This window comes from Protopterus annectens, chromosome 8.part0 (assembly GCF_019279795.1).
Source record: "Protopterus annectens isolate FY-2018-M chromosome 8.part0, PAN1.0, whole genome shotgun sequence".
NCBI classification, from domain to species: domain Eukaryota; kingdom Metazoa; phylum Chordata; order Ceratodontiformes; family Protopteridae; genus Protopterus; species Protopterus annectens.
This window is the reverse complement of record NC_056741.1, coordinates 996,559,179-996,580,340: the sequence shown is the minus strand read 5'-3', so window position 1 is coordinate 996,580,340 and position 21,162 is coordinate 996,559,179.

Sequence of the window (21,162 nt, the reverse complement as noted above, 5' to 3'; positions counted from 1 at the left end):
TTAATATAATATATTGGATGCACTGTCTGACTTTTACCGTAGCTATCATTTCACCTGCTTTTAGAGTGGTTTTAGAATGTTTCCCTTTTTCTATGCTACTGGGGTCTCAGAGCTTATAAATCTAAGTGGCATGGCGATATGGGGGGATGTAGGCTTCCCATGCAGAGGGGAAAAAGGACATTGATTTTACATTTTTGCTGGCTGTCAGTGTCTTAACTAACAAAATGAGATACTGTATGATACATTGGATCATTGACAGGTCTGTCTTATCGACAACTAAATCTTGACAAGGTTATAGTCAATGGGTTGGCTGTTAGCAAATGAGACCAGACATACCATGTATACATAAGTACAGTGGCTACTGTGACTAAGTTTCATGTTTGAACACACATAAATACATTCTCACATACACACACTCGCACACCCAGAGATGTGTATATCTGTATTGTATTTGACAGGGCAAAGCATTCCACACAGAAAAACTGAGACATTTTCTATCATTTTATTATGCATCCCTTTCAAGAAAAATTATTATTTTTATATACTATATAGAGTATTTGACAGGGCAGCATAAGCATTATTGTTCAGCCCTTTCAATGAAAAACTTGATTGCATCTAAGAAATAGTTTAAACTTGCTGAATCATTTGATGTTTATGATAACTGAGCTTAAATGTTTTCTGAGACATTTCTGCTTTGTTGGGCTCATTGTGTACAGCAGATGCTCCTATAATAGAAATGTATGCTCACTATATCACTGGAGCTTTATAATATATACAAAATGGATGGTTCTTCTCAATGCAAATAAACATAGTAATAAATAAATGGCCCAAGGTATCTCATCAGGTGTACGATGCTGTGCCAAAACATACTATTGCTTCCAAAGAAGCAGTAAGTGTATTCATTCAGAACTATTACATTGGTAAGAACTACCTGGAAAAATTATCATTGAATAGGCGGAGTGAAGCATCATTCTAGACAATTGAGTAGCCTAAGCTGTCATGAATTTTTAATAAGTAATAAGTGTGCAGAAGGCTTTGTGAACAGGTAACCTAACTGGTCACTTTGGAGTTAGTTAATACATGAAGTTTCAGAATTTTACTGGGTCCATCTCCAGAGCTGCGTAATAATATATTACATTTAATGCAGTATATTAACCATTTTTAATGCCATTTAGACATTGCATACAGATTCCAAAACCAAATTATGAGAAATGCATGGCAATGTGCATTTTAAAGCAGTACAGTCATGAAACGTGCTATGTGTACCACATTTAATGGCCTGATGGAAGTGCTGTAAAGTGCTGAAATACACAGATGAGATTATTCATCATTTCCTGACAAACATGAGTATATTTACAGTTTGCATTGTACTAGAATATGTATCAACAAATAGGACAGGAAATAGACTATGACTGAAATATCAAACCCTGTTATTATGTTCTTTACCTTTTTAAACCTTTTGGGAATTATTGGACATAGCTCTCTATATAAGAGTTGCTTTAAGACTCTAATCAGGATTTATGTTTTTAGAAGTCTGGCTAATCTAACTGCACACTCACATTGCTGTTATATGTAGTTCCACAGGCAATAGATAAATACACCTGTAATTCATGGTTTAGCTGGGGAATTCTATGAGGCCTTTTTAGTGCTAAGTTACTCCTGTGTAATACTTCTTTGCAAGTAACCTTTACACTACAATAAATTGCACACTGAGACATTTTAGAACCCCATGTAGAGCCTGTGTATATCAATTATATTTCTGACCATACATTATTGCAGAGTCTAGTTTCAGTCTAGATTTTTAACTTATTTAATTGGATGATAGACCTGGAAGTAGAAGGGGATCTTTTCTTTCTTTCTTACTACTAGTTTTCTATCAGTGCTTCTGGTTCATATGTATACATGACACAGATGTACAGTACTTTATTAGTGCCATTACTTGATAAGGCAAGCTGTAGGTGCCTGCTACAGCATACGTACACCTGCTCACTGATGTTAACCCAACAATATTTCAGTTACAGGCATCATTCAAAAGGGCAACTGGTATATGTCATAACCTTTGATTAAGTCAGGCGCCAGTATTTCGACTTGTTCGTGGGTCTATGTTCAGCCATCGAATGGAAAAAATCGGCTAATAGCATTACATCAAAAATGCTGTTTAGTGAAACTTCTCATTTGGGGGGCTATGCCCCCCCCCACTAATTATATATGTAAACCAACTCCGAGATTGGGGAAAGGGCAAATTTCCTGATCCCTACCATAACACAATCTTACTTGAATGGCTTGATGAACAGCATGTTCGATGGGACATGCCATTTGATGCTTTTTCTGTTTACTGGCTGAACATAGACCCCTGGTTTGTGTATTTGTTCAAAGTTAAGGGGGATGGGGGGGGGTCCTGATAATCTATTTCTTGTTTGACTGTTTTCATTGAGACAAAAAGTTTTGAAAGACTGACACAGGTTAAAATGGAGACGAGAAGAAACAACCACATAAGAGATCAACCTACCAAACAATGTGTGCATGTAAACTAAATGTCTTAAGTATACATATGAAAGAACTGTCATGTATAACTAATGGCAGTAGTAACCTTTCTAGCATAATAACTAATCTGTCTATACTATCATATAATGTAAATGGTCTTTTAGATATAGATTTAATTAAAGATGATGATGTTTTCTGGAACGTTATTTCATAGCCAATTTTTTAGAAACTTAGGAAACCAGAGGGAAAGCACAAGGCAGGTTTAGCAAAGGGACCAGCTTCACTGAGCAGTTTCATGCACTAAGAGAAATGGGTAAATAAAAACAAGCAGAGAGGGTGAGCAAGTATTTCCATTCATGAATTTTGTATAGCAGTCCTATCACTAACAAAACAGAATGAATCTTTAAAAGGAATCCTTGAAACTGAATGGAATGATAAAACATGAAGTTGGTGTCCCAGTGTATGGGGTCTCAGACCTACAGGTCTGAGATATCTATCTATCTATCTATCTATCTATCTATCTATCTATCTATCTATCTATCTATCTATATGCATAGATAGATATATACAAATATGGATGCATGACAGTTAGGGTGAGGAGAAGGGGACAACTGCCTTGGGTGCAAAGTGTTGGGGGTGAACCATCATCCGATCCTGATTGCTCTTTAATATGTTGGGGGGCATGATTGTCTAATCTCGATTGTTATATAATCCATACTGGCTTTTAAAAGCCAATAAGGCATTTGAGGTCAAACCTGAGCACTCTGTATATGGTCTAAGCTGTAGCAAACTACTTATTACATTGTAGCAAGCAGTTTACAACAGTTAAAAAAAAAATACCAAACCAGGCAACAGGTAGGAGAAAACACACCAACTTGCCAGCAATAACAACTTCACATCTTCTTTATTAATGTCACCAGTCACGTTTGGCAACTTTTTCTCCTTTTACACTGAGTTTTAAAAAAAAAAAAATAACTGAACTGAGTACTGTAGCACTCTGTACAGGGTATGAACTGTAAGCAACTTACTATATTTGTAGCAAGTAGTTTGTTACAGTTTAAACATGAAGAGCAAAGATTTATTTACTTAAACTAAACCTGACTGTTAAAGAGCTTAGGGATAGAGCACTAGTTCTTGTGGGACCAGCACAGGACATTGGTTGAGACAGCTACACTTCTGCACATAATCAGAACTTTTGTCTTTTATTTTTTGTTTGAGTATTTAATTAATTAATTAATTTATTTTTTTATTCATGTTTGTTTCCCTGGGTAGTTGGCTGATCCATTAGGGATCCACTTCATTCACACCACTCGTAGGTACAAATACAAGAGAACATACATCAAGAAAAGCTTTGTCAAACATTTAGAAATTCGTAGTATGTGAAACACATTACGTCCAGTTATGTAATTATTTACAAATGTACCTGTAGAAAGCAGTGATTATGCTTGAAGTAGAAAGCAAGGAAAAAAGTACAGAGAGTATGACTGAACACATAATAATAATAATAATAATAATAATAATAATAATAATAACAATAGTTATGATCACAAACACTACCATAACACTACCATAATTCTTTGCAGTGTGTGAAGCTTTCTCATTTCCATGTACTACCATCTGGAGAAAAAAAAGTGTAGGCGTGTAAAGTGTTTTACAAACACTGAAAATTGTAAAACACTTAGCACTGTTAATATACATACCGTAGACAGGAGGAGCGTGGTTCTAAAAACCAGTGGTTTCAAAAACGATGATACAATTCTCTCTGTCACATCTTCATTTAACCACACTGTTTGTTTAAAAGTATGGCAGAGTGAGTATCTAACAGCTTTCATAGATGTTTTAGCTTCTGCTACTTTTCCTTGATAGCCAGCATTGACAGTTATTAATATTTTATTGTAAAATCCAATTTCACTGAATCCTCTTTTATATGAAGACCCCATCTGTCTGAGCTGTTTGTAGCTCAGGTGTATATAAAAGATCCTATGGCATACCCAGTGTGCTGCCCAAACTTTTCCTGTATGTATTAATACCATCTTGGATCTCCTCTGAAAAGAAGACACTGGTCTACTGGAACCAAACTAGTTAACAAAGCATAAATAACCAAGCATACAATTTACCTGTTCCAGCATAAATGTTTCAGTTTTTAAAAACCTAGAAATAATTTATGCTGCGGTGTGCAGCACAACCTTTCAGATATTTTACCATCTTTACGGTATGATATAAAGTTAAGCTTACTCCTCTAGCTAGTTGCTGACTGCACAATGATGCAAAAATGGGCATTCATAACATACTGCATGAGAACATTTCTGTAATTATGAACCATTTATTATGAGTAAGCAAACATTTCAGAATTATGTTTTCAGTTTTACAGGTTTGGAAGACAAAGCCCATTCACAGAAATATTCCTTCAAGTCTAGTAACACTTTTACCATGCCCATGAAGCCACTCACAAAAACATCTGATAATGACAGAGTCACATTACCATTGTTCTGAAATGACCACTGAGTTCTCTGAATACAAATGATGCTGAAAAGAAGACAGCCTACCACGTCATCTTTTACATTATACTGCTGGGCCCCATTGTAGAAGGAAGTAGCAGTTCACAAAATCACAAAAACTGATAGGCCAAAAAAGAGCCATAAAGATGAATGGTGTATTGGAGATAAAAAAGAAATTTATTTTATTTATTTTATTTTACATTTGTTGACCGGGATAGTCCGACTGGATGTATGTCCATTTTCAGCGGAGGCCCACGGAGAAAAGCTCCACATTAAGACAATTTACAAGACAGAAATCTTGACCATATACAATACAGATAATGTCAGACAGGTAAAACATTTCAAATACAGGAACATTTATATAGTACTGTTACAGTAACATACCAACATACCCGACTAAATAAGTAAAAAATTTTGAGTAAAAGGATTAATAAAACAATATATATATATTTTTTTGAGGGTAACACTGTTTATAAAGTTTACCAAACCTTAGGAGGTGAGCTACTACAGTAGGAATTAATAGAGAATATCAGAGCACCTGAAATAGCATGTTAAAGATAGATGGTAAAGAATGGTCCTGCTAGGGGAGAAAGTGTCAGTTAGGATTTGTGCATGGGCAAAGCCACTGGGCTTTAAGGAAGAATCTTAATTGCTTCTTGAAAAGTGGGGTAGAAGAAGGGGCTTTTAGTTCAGTTGGAAGAGTGTAACAAGAGATACCAATAGAGTTGAGAAAAAGCTATCTCAAGATTTGTTGTTGGACTTTAGGGTAGCTACTAGTACCTTATTAGCTGATCAAAGGGTTGTTAGATTTTTATATGGGTAGATAAGGGTAGAAAATATGGGTGCATTTATGGGATGGTTTAAATCTTGTATATAGTAGTAAGTTGCTGGAAAAGAATCTGGCTTTGCAATTCCAGCCATCCTAGCAATTTAACATTTTGCCAGTGGTGGGTTTGAAAAGGGGCACCAGTGGCAAATCTAGCTATGTTTTTATAGGATGTTTCAAACTTATGAATATTACTTTTGGATAAGTTGGTATAGATTGGGGATGCATAGAGAAGGGTGGAGATTAAGTGAGTCCAGGTAACAGCAGTCCTAGCTAGAGGTGTGAGATAGGGTTTAAGTCTGTAGAGGAAACCAAATTTTTTATTAACTGATTTAATGGTAAGGTTGATATGTGTGTCGAAGTTTAGATTATGATCAGTTGTTACACCTAAAAGTTTGGTGATTTTGTCCAGAGTTATTACAGTACCATTATTAGATGTAATTGTGAAGTTGCTAGTAGGAGACTTCTGAGTTGGAGAGAATAGTACCAATTTAGTTTTTTTCTGGGTTAAGGAGGAGACATCGTTGATGGAACCAGTTTTCAACTAAGGTAAATACTGCTTGGGTACTCAAATGAAGTCCAGCAGGTGAGGAGGCTGAACATATTAATGTCGAGTCATCGGCATATTGTATGCAGGTGGTTTGTGGAAGGGAGATTTTCAGATCATTTATGAAAATAGTGAAGAGGAGGGGTCCCAGAATAGAGCCTTGTGGGACTCCAAGAGTTATAGGGAGAAGAGTAGATAGTTTATTTTCCCAGAGGACTGCTTGTTGTCTATTTCCTAGATAGGACTTGAACCAATTAACTGTCTGGGTATCTAGTGAAAGTGATTTGAGTGAGTTTAACAGTAATTGATGTTTAACCATATCAAATGCTTTTGAGAGGTCAATAAAGAGGGTTGAGGACAGTAAACTGTTGTTACGATTTTTATTAATGCAGTCAGAAAAGGATAGTAGAGCAGTTGTAGTACTATGGAAAGACCTAAAGCCATGCTGGCAGTCAACTAGCAGGTGGTTTTGGAGGAGATGATCAAGTAACTGATGGTGAATACATCTCTCCATAATTTATGCTAAGGAGGAAAGTAGGGCTATGGGGCGGAAGTTTGAGAGTTCATTTGAGTTCCCACCCTTATGCAGTGGGATAATATATGAGACTTTCCAGAGGGATTGGATGGAACTTTTTGTAATGGTTCTTTTAATTAAGATGGAAACATGGTAGGCAAGCATTCCAGCTGCCATTTGAAGGTATTCAGCTGGGAGAAGGTCAGCTGATGGAGTGCATGGTTTAAGCTTAAGAAGTAGGGAGTGTATGAGAGATGTTGGGACAGGCTGCAGTTGTAATACTTGGGGTAGGGTGGTTGGCAAGGATGAGTCAGTGGTTGACATGAATGCGTCAGTGGTGGTAACAGGTGGTAAAGTATTTGCTAAAGATTGAACAGTTTCTGAAAAAAAATTGTTAAAAATATCAGCAATTTGTTTGGGAGAATTATGAGTCAAGTTAGAGGGGTTAGGTGTTTTGGCTTGCCCAGGATGGAGTATTTTATTTAATCCTGATGAGAATTTTTGTGAGTTTAGATATTGGGTTTGTTGGAATTTAAGGTAATATTTTTTTATCGAGGAATATTGATTTTTTTAGTGGTATTCCTGAGCTGTCTAAAGTTTAAATGATCAATAAGGTCTTTGGTACTTCTCCATATATTCCAGATTTTATTTCTCAGTCTAAGTTTTTGCCTTATCTCATTTGAGAGCCAGGAAGCAGTTTTATTCCTAATTTTAATAGTACGAGAGGGGGCATGGTGCTCAAGGATTTTTAGGAATGTATTGTTAAAAAAAGAGACTGCTTCATTGAGAGGTAGATATTTTAGGGGTGACCAACTGCAGGCTTTTAGCTCTGCTTGAAAGTTACCTAGGTTCAGGATCTTTTTGTTCCGGGTGGTTCTAAAGTTTAGTTGAGTGGGAATAGTAATCTTTTGTCTAGTTATAAAGGTAAGAGAGTGGTCACTAATATCATCAGGAAGTATGCCTATTTTGTAAGATTGGGGGTTATTGTTGACTAGTATCCAGTCTAAGGTAGTTTGTTTGTTGCTGGGTTTATGGGTTCTGGTAGGGTCGGTGATAGTTTGATAGATGCCATAGAGATTAATGTGAGATGTAGGGTTGTCAGAATTACAACAGTTCCAGTCATATTAAAGTCTCCAAGGAGAATAGTTTCTTGTGGGAATGATGTGGAAAGCCAGTTAAGGATATTTTCAAGAGTACGTATGCTGTTGCCTGGGAGGATGTAAGAGCAAATGATGTATATAGATTTATTAGCATTAATTTGGAGCTTAGATATTAAGATTTCAGCATTGCTAGGTGAGGGAGGTTGAGTGTTTAGTGAGGTTACCTGTAGTTCAGATTTAAACAATTTCGCTACCCCAACCCTTTTTGTTAGGACGGTCAATTCTAAGGATGTTATAACCTGGAGGGATGATATTGTCTTTAGTAACTGGTTTGAGCCAGGTTTCTGTGAGACATAGGATGTCAAAGGAATGCAAGTCTAGTAGGGCATGGAGTTGGGTAATTTTGTTATTTAAACTATGAATATTGAGGTGGGCAATGAAAAGAGAGTTTGAGGAAGAAGAAGGGGTATGGGAAACAGAGGTGAAGGAAGAATGGGAGTCAGGGAAGGTATTACCAGACCCTGGGTTTGGGTGAATGCCGCTGTGTAGTAGTAGGTACTGAGGATTGTGTGGAAGTTTTGCTAGTTTACATAAAATAGGGTCTATTTTTCTGGTTTGAAAATATTTAATATGGTTTAATCTGTAAAACTGTGGGAGAAGGTAGACTGATGAGAATGTAATGTTACTGTGGGTTTGTGAGGCTGATAGATAGAAAGGGGAAGTTTGTTTAAAGGAGTGTTGAAATTGAAAGGAGCTTAGGAATTCATAGCCTGTGACGCTATGAGATAGAAGTAGAGTGGAAAGAATTATGGGCAAGAGGAGGAAATTAGAGAGTTTTAGTAAGCCAGGGGTTGACATAATGAGAGAATGTGGGAATGTAAGTAATGAGAAAATAAGGGGTTATAGAAGGGCAAATATGAGGTGGGTTTGTTTAATGAGGAAAGTATAGGTAGTGGAAAGTGTGAGTAAATTAGTAACAGATGGTTGAGTATGTAACAAGATATGTTGAGCTATTGGTTAATGTGGGGTGGGGGTGCGGCTTCTAGCAGTATAAGGATAGGTGCCCTGGGATGGGTGGGAATTGGGGGTAGGGTAGGGGAGCGGAGTGAGCCCACAGCGCAAATGGAGTGGGCTAGAACAGGAAGGTAAGTTCAGCCAAAAGACAATCAGCTGTCTATCGTGTTTGGCGTAATACAGAAGTAACTAAAGTGAAAACTGGAGAGCAGAGTATATAAGCTTATCAGATATGTGTAGATGATTTAGTAAAGTGAGAGTGAGGCTCTCGTGTGCAGAGAGGGGATTAGAATTGTACTGAAATGCCAAAGAATGGATGTAGAACCTGAGGGATAGTTTTAATGCTAGAATATAGTGTAGGTAAAGACTGACACCTAGTGGTCAGGGGAGTAATAGCAGCTGGGGGGGGTAGGCAAGAAGCTATTCCAAAGGGATAAGATAAAGGATGGGGGGACAAAAGGGTGGAGGGAGGAAGTGGCTTTGGGTCTGTGGTAGGCTACTAACAAAGGAAGGTTAACAAGCAGTTATAGGCACTACAGAAAGGTAGAAAAAGGTATTTTGCAACACACAAGTACAAAAACTTTACGAGTACAAGCTTTATGAAGCCAGGCAAGGAGTCAGCTTTAGGGGCATCTTCAGGTTAGCAGGAGGTTATTCTTTAACTTTGCAGCAAGGAGGGAAACACCCAGATGCACTTAAATGTACAAAAAACTTTAGGAGAATGATGGTGCCTTTCTACATCAGGCTTTTTGAAACCTCTGTAATTAAGCAGAAGTGGATGGAGAGATGTGCAGGTTCAAGGTGGGGGAAAGGGATAGACACAAAGTAATGCAAGGCTGAGAGTCAGAAAAACTGGACTAAGCCAGCTGCTAAACAGAAAACAGGAAAATCAAAACAAGTTAATTGCAAGTCAGTGTGGTGCAGTATTTACCTAATAACTACAAATAGACTGTGGTAGTGGTGCTGTGGTAGCGTTGTCGCCTCACAGTTAGACGTTGCTTGTTCGATTCTCAGTTAGAGCATCTTCTGTGTGATGACATGTGTGAATGGGTGTTCCTTCATTGACGGTTGTGCATTAGGCCCGGCAAGTCAGCATGTAAAACTCTACTGCCAATCATTAGCGGACCGGAGTTCCGCTGTGGTGACCTCTAACTGGGAAAAGCTGAAAGACACAAAATTATACTACTAATCTAGTACAGAGTGGTGAAAAGGACCACTACTTCTGCAGGGAAAAACAAAAGAAGTGTGGGCTGCAGGTACATAGGTAAACTTTTTCCAAGAAAAAGTAGTTTTAAGTAATTGACCTAGGAGTACTATAGGAAGAGAGAAATGGGGGGGGGGGGGGACCAGTAGTGTGCACATGTACAGTGAAAGGGGAGACAGTCTTCAGTTTGGAGGACAGATTAAATACAACTCTAACATACACTTGTGCAGCTGAAAGCACTTTAGTGGTCCACCGACGCAGGGTCTCACAGTTCAGGGCAATGAGACAGCCTTGGGTTGAATGGAGGTTGGCCAAGACACAGGATGTAACTTTTGCTGAGAGGAACTAGTGTAGGTGAAAGCACTTTAGTGTTTCACCGACGCAGGATCTCACAGTGCAGGGCAACGAGACAGCCTTGGGTTGAATGGAGGTTGGCCAAGACACAGGATGTAACTTTTGCTGAGGGGAACTAGTGTAGCTGAAAGAACTTTAGTGTTCCACTGATGCAATGTCCCACAGTGCAGGGCAATGAGACAGCCTTGGGTTGAATGGAGATTGGCCAATACACAGGATGTAACTTTTGCTGAGGGGAATTAGTGTAGCTGAAATCACTTTAGTGTTCCACCGATGCAGGGTCTCACAGTGCAGGGCAATGAGACAGCCTTGGGTTGAATGGAGGTTGGCCAAGACAGAGTATGTAACTTTTGCTGAGTTGAACTAGTGTAGCTTAAAGCACTTTAGTTTTATACCAATGCAGGGTCTCACAGTGCAATGGAAATGAGACAGCCTTGGGTTGAATGGAGGTTGGCCAAGACACAGGATGTAACTTTTGCTGAGGGGAGCTAGTGTAGCTGAAAGCACTTTAGTGTTCCACCGATGTATGGTCACACAGTGCAGGGCAACGAGACAGCCTTGGGTTGAATGGACGTTGGCCAAGACACAGGATGTAACTTTTGCTGAGTCGAACTAGTGCAGCTGAAAGCACTTTAGTGTTGCACCGACGGAGGGTCTCACAGTGCAGGGCAATGAGAAAGCCTTGGGTTGAATGGAGGTTGGCCAATACACAGGATGTAACTTTTGCTGAGGGGAACTAGTGTAGCTGAAAGCACTTTAGTGTTCCACCGACGCAGGGTCTCACAGTGCAGAACAACGAGACAGCCTTGGGTTGAATGGAGGTTGGCCAAGACACAGAATGTAAGTTTTGCTGAGGGGAATTGTTTAGCTGAAAGCACTTTAGTGTTCCACCGATGCAGGGTCTCACAGTGCAGGGCAACGAGACAGCCTTGTGTTGAATGGAGGTTAGCCAAGACAGAGGATGTAAGTTTTGCTGTGGGGAATTGTGTAGCTGAAAGCACTTTAGTGTTCCACTGATGCAGGGTCTCACAGTGCAGAGTAACTAGATAGCCTTGGGTTGAATGGAGGTTGGCCAAGACACAGGATGTAACTTTTTCCAAGGGGAACTAGTGTAGCTGAAAGTACTTTAGTGTTTCACCAACGCAGGGTCTCACAGTGCAGGGCAACGAGACAGCCTTGTGTTGAATGGAGGTTGGCCAAGACACAGGATGTAACTTTTGTTGAGGGGAATTGTATAGCTGAAAGCACTTTAGTATTCCACTGATGCAGGGACTCACAGTGCAGGGCAACAAGACAACCTTGGGTTGAATGGAGGTTGGCCAAGACAGAGGATGTAAGTTTTGCTGAGGGGAATTGTGTAGCTGAAAGCACTTTAGTGTTCCATCGATGCAGGGTCTCACATGTAGAGTAACTAGATAGCCTTGGGTTGAATGGAGGTTGGCCAAGACACAGGATGTAACTTTTTCCGAGGGGAACTAGTGTAGCTGAAAGTACTTTAGTGTTCCACCAACGCAGGGTCTCACAGTGCAGGGCAATGAGACAGCCTTGGGTTGAATGGAGGTTGGCCAAGACACAGGATGTAACTTTTGCTGAGGGGAACTAATGTAGCTGAAACCACTTTAGTGTTCCACCTATGCAGTGTCTCACAGTGCAGGGCAACGAGACAGCCTTGGGTTAAATGGAGGTTGGTCAAGACACAGGATGTAACTTTTGCTGAGGGGAACTAGTGTAGCTGAAAGCACTTTGGTGTTCCACCGATGCAGGGTCTCACAGTGCAGGGCAACAAGACAGCCTTGGGTTGAATGGAGGTTGGCCAAGACACAGGATGTAACTTTTGCTGAGGGGAATGCGAGCACACTACGCAAGAATCCCATAATTTCCAGGCAGAAGAAATACAAAAAGATTAAGAAAGAAATAAGAGGAAATAAAAATTCTTCCACCAGAAAAGCTGTCAGAAGCTTTGAATAAAAATTCTGTTCATTAATACAACAGATTTATGAAAGACATTATATAGACCAAGAAACTTTGGGCCATTTGGAAAAAGAAGCTACTGAGGCAGGCAAAAATGTAAAGAACCAAATATAGAGACTTTCAGAAGGTAAATAAAAAAAGAAATGGCATGGAAAAGAAAGAGATAACTGATATGGTGCAATATTTATGCAAAGGACAAACCTAAATTAATCAACATAAAAAAGGTAGTCGCAAAGATATTCAAAGAGTAAAACAGGCAAAGGCATCCAGATATGGAAAAATTCATAATAAAAAAAAATAATAAGATCACAAGGAGGGAATGTAGAACAGAATATTTGTAAAGTAGAAGTTAAAAAACAGAAGATGAAGTAATAGAATACTTGCGAAGTGAAGGATTTAGTGCAGAAAGTTTAACACAGGCTACATCACAGCATAATGAAACAATGAGTCCCCAAAGTAAGGAGCAACAGGAGGAGCAGGAGACATCTGAAGAAGAAATATGGACATGGGTAGAAAAAGACATTTAATATTGTGCAGTATTTATGCAAAAGAGAAAGCAAAACTAAACAATCCAAAAACAACAGCTCCAAAGATGTTTGAAGAGATATACAGGCAAAGGCATCTGGACATGGACCATTTTACAATACAAAAAATAAGAAAACAAAGAGGAAAAGTGGAAAAGAGGATTAATAATGATGAAGTTAAAGAAATAGAAACTGAGATTAGGGATGACCTGTGAAGTGAAGGATTTAGTGCAGAAAATCTACCTCAGATAACATCATAGCAGGATACAGTAATGGCTCCTTAAATTAAGGAGAAACCAGTGGAGTGGGAAACATCTGATCAGTTGCCATATGAAGATACTATGGAGCCATTCATAGGAAACCAGTACAAACATTCAACTGGAGTTGTACAGCAAGAGAAGGAACAGGAAACTATGGAAAGTCTGACGCAGTCAGTGTTGTGGAGTGATAGGCCAGTGAGCTCCCATATGGGACCTCACTGGCCTATCACTCCACAAGAGCAATGGATGACACAGCATGAAATGGAAGAGAATATGGCACAGAAAAATGGTCTGGAACTTTCTGTAGAATGCCTACAGGAAATAGAGAACAAAGAATGTGTCCTCTGTTTAGAAGAAAATGATCTAAGAGAAGACTTGTTTGATTTAATAGAAATGGACATACATATTAAGATTCATGAAAGAAACAGACTACAGAAAGTCAATAAAACCCCAAAAGTTAGAAGTTTGATAAAACAAATGAACAAAGTAATTAGGATTGTCCATAGACATTCATGTGATATAACAGAAGTAAATAGGATATATTACTATGTAGTTAAATTAATAACAGATTATAATAATAATAATAATTATAATAATAAGTTTTACCACAAAAACATAGTGTAATGAGGGAAAGGAAGGGGAGAAATCGAATGCTATAATGGAAGCACTGAACAGAGAAAACTATAAAGTAATTAAGACAAGAAGTGTCACTGTTAGAAGAGTACAGAAGAGGGAACATATCAACAAAAATACTCAAGAAAGATAGATGTGATCTATAAAGTAGCATGCAGTATCAGGACAGATCAGGATCTATTGTGCTCTATCACAAACAATAAACTAAAAATACCAGCACAGGCAGAAACACTTAGAAGATATGTAGATAAATATAAAGGAAAAGTACAAAATAAACAATTTACTGATGACCCCAAAAAAGTTTTAGAGAATTGGGAAATAAGGCAAAAGGAACTGAAATATCACCAAAAAAGAAGAAATAGATATATTTTGGAGAAATATCTATAAAGATCCTTTGGAACATAACAAAGATGCTAAATGGACAGAAGAAGTAAAAGAAAGAATAAGAAGTTTGAATGCACAGGATATGAAATGGGATGAAGTAATGGCTGGAGATTGAAACAAAGTTAAGAAAAGCTCCTAATTGGAAAACTCCAGGCACAGAAGCAGTACCCACCTTCTGGCTAAAAGTATTAACATCTTTACATGAAGTTTACATGAAGATTTAGCCATGAGTAAGAACGATTTATATCCTGACCAGACACCAGCCTGGTTAATAACAGGAAAAACAGTACTCCTACCTAAGAGTGAACCTGCAAGCTATCCTAAAAACTATAGACCAATAACTTACCTTCTGATGACATATAGACTATACACTGGAATTGATGCCAACAGAGTTTACACTCATTTAGAAGAAAACTCAATTATGGCATTAGAGCAAAAGGGTAATACAAAATTCATATGGAACAAAGGATCATTTGTTGTTAAAATCATAATAAAGAACTGTAAAAAGGGGAAGAATTTAAGTATGGCATGCATAGAGTATAAAAAAGCATTTGACAGTATCCTACATTCATGGATAAAAGAGTCCTTAAAAAATGTATAAGATACATAAGATACATTAATCAATTACATTACAGTAACCGTGAAACAGTGGAAAACCATGTTGTAGTTAGGTCATGATAAAGGACAAATTATTATTCCAGAGATGAAAATTCAAAGGAAAATATTCCAGGGTGACTCTCTGTCACCACTGTTACTTTGTCTTACCCTTAACCCATTAAGTTTGTCTACTTAACAGATTAGGTCATGGCTAAAATTTGGCTCCCAGAAAATAACAAAGTGTAAAGACTTCTCAACTTTTTTTTCCCTCAAAAATGTTTTTATTTTCAATTAAAATAACATTTTCATAATATTTTAAATGTCATTTTAAACAACTATACACAATATTTACAGTAGCCTGACCTTTAGTTATATACACTGTATGTTATTAAATATAGAATTAACAGATCAGTTATCAGAGATACAATATTGATTATTGCAGTGTCCAACAAAGATATAACTTTCTTCAAGGATTATTTACCAATGGCATGGGATAGATTCATAGTTCTTTGATTTTTATTTCCATCGATGGAGTTGTTTTTAGTAAAGTGTAGAATTCTTCCAAGGTCGGGGGGGTGTATTTGAATTCCACCTTCTGGTTACGCATTTCCTAGATATAGCAAGTATTGTCTATAACAGATACATATTTGTCTTATTCAGGTAGGGACCTTCATTTACATTTAGTATAATCAATGCTTTAGTTAAGTTAAAGGATTCATTAAATAAAGTTTGTAAAAAATGATTGATTCCATTCCAATATGATTTAATTTTATTATATTCATAAAAAATATCTGCTTTATTTGACTTTTCACACCTCCAGCAAAAACATTTGTAGTAGTACTGATCTTTTTTAATTCTATCTGGTGTTAAAAATGCTCTACGTAAGTATTTCCAGTTAAATATTTTCCAGTACTGTGTGTTAGAGGTGTAATTAACTGATAGTAAGATGTTAGCTTTAATTTATTCTGTTAACTGCAATGACTGACCTTTTGTTAAGAACTGCCAGTATGATGGTTTGGGAATTGTTTTATATGTTATTAACTCTTTATATAGATTTGAAATGGAATTTTTCTTTTTACAACTATTATATATAAATTCATACAAAAAAATATTAGATTTGGAATATCTTTAAATGAGGAATTATTAATTAATCTGCATACATTTGAGTGTACATTAGAATGCTTTGTAAGGTTAACCAGTCCCATGTTTGAATATTGTAAACAGTTTTTATCATATGTATATCTAAAACATTTAATTTATTTACACATTGAAACCAGCATAATAATCCATTTTGTTCCCAGGAGGTTATTGTTTCCCTATATATTTTGTAAGGAAAGTTCTTAGTGATGGTAAATTGAGTTAAAAGGTCAAACCAAAGTTTTAGATCTATGTTTGCATTGATAAGTTTCCTAAATGAATTGATGTAATGATTAATCAGTGTTGTTTTAGGTTTTGTTATATTATATTGTATACTTATGCATAGTATGTACCAGGGTTTGTTTGATTTGATTTGTCTACTATTAAATTTTTTTTTAACAGATTAAATTCATTTGTTAATATAGCTGTTGTTAATTCTTTCCAGTTGGCAAAATAATTTGGGTTTATCCAGTCTATTGTAGTTTTAAGCACAGATGCTTTTGTATATGTTTCTATTTCTGTGAAGTTCAATCCTCCTTGTTTCCAGGGTCTAATGTGATAAGATAGAGCTACTCTATTCTTTTTGGGATACCATACATTTTTTTATTAAACATGAGTTTATTTCTTTAAGAATGCATCTTTCAGGAATTAACTGTATTGCTAATGCTACATATAGTATTTTTGGCAATAAGACCATTTTTATTAATTACAATCTGTCTTCAAAAGTTAATATAATTTTGTTCCACTTTTCTATATGTATTTTATTGTTTCAATAATGTTTTTATAATTTATTAATATTGTTTTGTTTATATTTTTGCATAACACTATTCCTAAATAATTTAGCATATGTTCTTATTTTCGTATGATCGAGTTATCTGCAACCTGTAGTTCTTTTGTCTTATTTAAAAATAGAAATTTTGATTTTGATCTATTAAAGTGTAGACCTGAAATATTATAAAATTTCTCCATTACTTCTTCTAGTTCTCCTAATAACTCTCTGGAGTTTGATAGCGTTAATAAAATATCATCAGCAAAAAGCATTATTTTAGATATGTACTGGTCATAGTGGTGGTGCAGCGGTAGCGTTGTTGCCTCACAGCAAGAGGTTCTCCCGTTCGATTCTCGGCTGGAGTGCCTTCTGTGTGGAGTCTGCATGTCCTCCCCGTGGTTGGGTGGGCATTTGAAAGACATGTGTAAATGGGCGTGCCTTAGTTGAAGGTTGAACTTTGAGCTGGCACCTTGGTGTTTGTCAAAATCTACTGCCAATCATTAGTGGACCGGAGTTCTGCTGTGGTGACCCCTAACCGGGAAAAGCCGAAAAACAACAACAACTGGTCATAGACTTCTATTCCTTTTATTCTTGGATTATTGCATATTATTTCTGCAAGTATTTCTATAGACAAAGCAAATAAAATAGGAGAAAGGGGGCATCCTTGTTTAGTACCTTTCATTATATGGATAGATTCTGAGGTGAAAGGAGCTAATTTAATGTAGGCTAAGTTATTAATATATATGCTTTTTAGTAATAAGATGAAGGAAGGAAGAAATTCAAATAATGCCAAAGTTTTAAATAGATATTCCTAGTTGAGGGAATCAAAGGCTTTTTCTATGTCTAATCCGATTACAAGTGTTTCTCTATCTTCTTTATTCACATAATTTATGAATAAGTATCTTTTTAATATTATCATCTGTGTGCCTATTATATAAAAATCCAGTTTGATCATTATTAATTGTCTTTGAAAGTGGGATTTTTTTCTGTTAGCTAGGATTGACATGAATATTTTGTAGTCATTATTCAGTAATGATATAGATATGTATGAGGTGCAAAGGTCTGATGGTTTATTATCTTTTAGAATTGGTGTTATGAGAGAAAAAATTTTAGCCACTAGCATATTTATATTATCTTGCTCTAAACTTTGTATATTGTTTTATGTTATTTACTGTTAAATGTATATAATATCTTCTATATCTACTTATTGTTTTTTTTTATGTAACAATTACTTATTTGCTGTTTGTATCTGTCTTGGAGCTTTTCTCCCTGGGCCTCTGCTGAAAATGGACATATATCCAGCTGGACTAGCCCGGTCAACAAATGTAAAATAAAATAAATAAATAAATAAAATAATATTTCTATGAGGGTGGTATTTTTGCTTCTGACTGGACTTCTAGCAAAGTTTTATGAAAAAGGGAGATTACTGTTGAAGGAAAGAGTTAGTAAATTTCTGTAATTATACCATCTGTCCCTGGAGCTTTGTTAGATTTACTTTCTTTTATCTTGTCAACAATTTTGTAGGTCTAGTTTTAAGTTTTCTGGAATTTATTTTTATATTGATAAGGTTTGTATCTAAGTTTATTTGGTTGGCATCTAAATCTTCTTTTTTGAAGTGTTCCATATAATGGAACCAAAATGCTTCAAGGATGTCTCCTATATCTGATACTTTTTCTCCTTTCTTTTCATGATATATACTACTAATGTTATTTGCTTTAGACTGCATTTTAATTCTTGTAGATAAACTATGTAGATATCTGGGGGAGGTGGCTAATGAGTTTATTATTAATTTTTCCAAGGCTAGACAAGTTTTCTGTGTTAGAATTTCATTATATTTTTTATTTAATTCCTCTATTTCTTTTTTCACTTCTGGACAATTCTGATTTTTTTTTTAGATTTTGCTGTCAAGAGTCTGGTTTGCAAGTCTAATGATTCAGATTCCCACTCTCTAACTTTGTTTTTCTACCAGCTAAGGGTCTTACCAAATAAATATACTTTTAATGAGTCCCTAACCATGACTCTACTAATTTCTGTTGTATTATTAATTTCAAATAATTGTAGTTCTGACAACATCCAGGGTCTGAATTCTTTAATTTTCATGATATATGATGGAATTTTAGTTGAGAGGATCAAAGGTTTAAACTCTATTTGGAGCTTCATTATCAGACAGTCATGATCTGAGAAGGGACATGGAACGATTGAGAAGCTGAGAATTTTTGTTTGTAAATCTTGAACTACGAATAATTTGTCTGTTCTGGTTTGTGTTCCAAAAGCTATGGTCTTTATGGGAAAATAATAAGGATTTATCATCTTTTAATTGAAAAGTGTCTATTAAATGAAATGAATCAATCCATCTTTTTAAGGATTTTGAAATAGAATAGACTTGTTGGTGGTTTCAGAAGCTTCTAGGGTACAATTAAAGTCTCCTCCTAGTATAAGATTTCCTTTATAATTGTTGGAAATAAAATCTAGGTGTTTTTAACCATTCCTGCTCCAATTCCTTGGAACCAATATAGATTAGCTAAGGTCCATATTCTGTTATTAAATTTAATTATAACAAATGTCAGTAGACCTTCTTTGTCTTCATATTTATAAATAACTTTTGGAGTGATTATGTTTTTCTTCTAGAGAATTGATACTCCTTTTGTCTTTGTTCTATAGGAGGATTGAGCTAAGACTGTATATTCCTTAGGGTTCCAAATAAAGCTATCATTAGTCTTTAAATGCATTTCTTGGAGAAACACTACTTGGACCCTATTTAGATTTAAATATTTTAGTAAGTTTGATCTTTTATTTGCATTATTTAAGACATTAGTATTTAATGATAAAAATGTTAAATCCATTTCAAGTTATTGTTGGAAGAAACATTTTGTTTCTTTTTTTTTTATTATAATAGTTATACCATATTCTCTGATAACATTGAATGTTATTTTTATGTGTGTAAACTTGGGAGTGTAATTTAATGTTATTTCTTCTTTAAATACAAGTAGGGTAAAATTCTGGTCAGGCTTTAAAAAAGTACGTCTATAAAACATTAATTCTAAAGTATCAAATGCAAGTAAATATGAATTTCCCATTAAACATGGAATGAAAGTCATTCCTAATCCAAAAGATAAAGATAGATCTATTGGAATATCACTCATACCTTTAACCAACAATATCAACTGAGCTCCATATGTTAAATTATTATATGAAGAATTGTCTTAAAAGAGATATGAAATTCTATATTATTCTATTATTATTCTATAGTATTTTATATATCAGGATGGAATGTTAGTAGAAAATATCCAATATTTAGTTACCCTTAAGAGATCCTAAACATGACAGATATGTCATTTTGGATAAATTAAATGCAACAGAGGAGCATACACTAAATAATCCAACAACAAATAGATTATTACTAAAATAATTTGACTAGAAGGACTCTGTAGGAGACAATGAGTGATTACCAATGAAATATGAATTTACTGTAGGTGTACTGTCTTCCTTTATTTTCCCACTCTTCAGCTCACCAACTTCAACTTACACTTATGAAAAGACATGGTTTATCAGTGGTATCCTGAGTCTGAGTAGAGATGCCCTACATTCTAGTGTGCAGTGCTTTTACATATTTATAGATTTACAAAGCAGAGTCTAAGAATGAACTATGATCACCCTGACAATTCCTACCCTGCATAAGGCACCTCCTGCTTCCAGAATGGGTAATCACATCAGGTCTAGAATGAATGTGTAGGTACCCATATGGTAATCAAGACTTTCCTTAGGTAATTATTAATCAAATAGTGTTTAGCACATCTTAGAGAGTTCTCGGGCAGTTAGAATACTCTTAAGCCTCTCCTCCATTGACCAAAAACAGAGATTTCCCTTCTCTTTATTTCCCTTGTTTTAAATCAGTACTAATAAAAGAAATTCAGCAAACATGGGTAAACAGAAATAACATTCAATAGTCTGTCTTGTACATGACTTGCAATCCATTAAACAAGTCAGTGACTAACATCACTTTAGTAAACATTATAAAGACAAATTAGAAATAATTTCCTAGCTTTTTAAATTTTCTGATAAAGCAAAAAGTTAACAATAAGCTATTTTAACTAAAAGTGTAAAGCATTTCAATTTTTCCTTGCATGTATACATTTCTACTTATATTGTAGTGTCAATAGCTGTCTTTGAAATCTGTGCAATACTTCACTTCTTCAAATCATTCCTTTTTCAATTCAAGTTTTGTTTTGTCAAAATGGCAACAATATTTCAAGGGCACAATTAATATTTAGACTGATGTTTCAAATAAATAACTTGTCAGTTGCCAATTGAGTTAGTTTAGAATGTATGGTTAGTGCAAATATAGC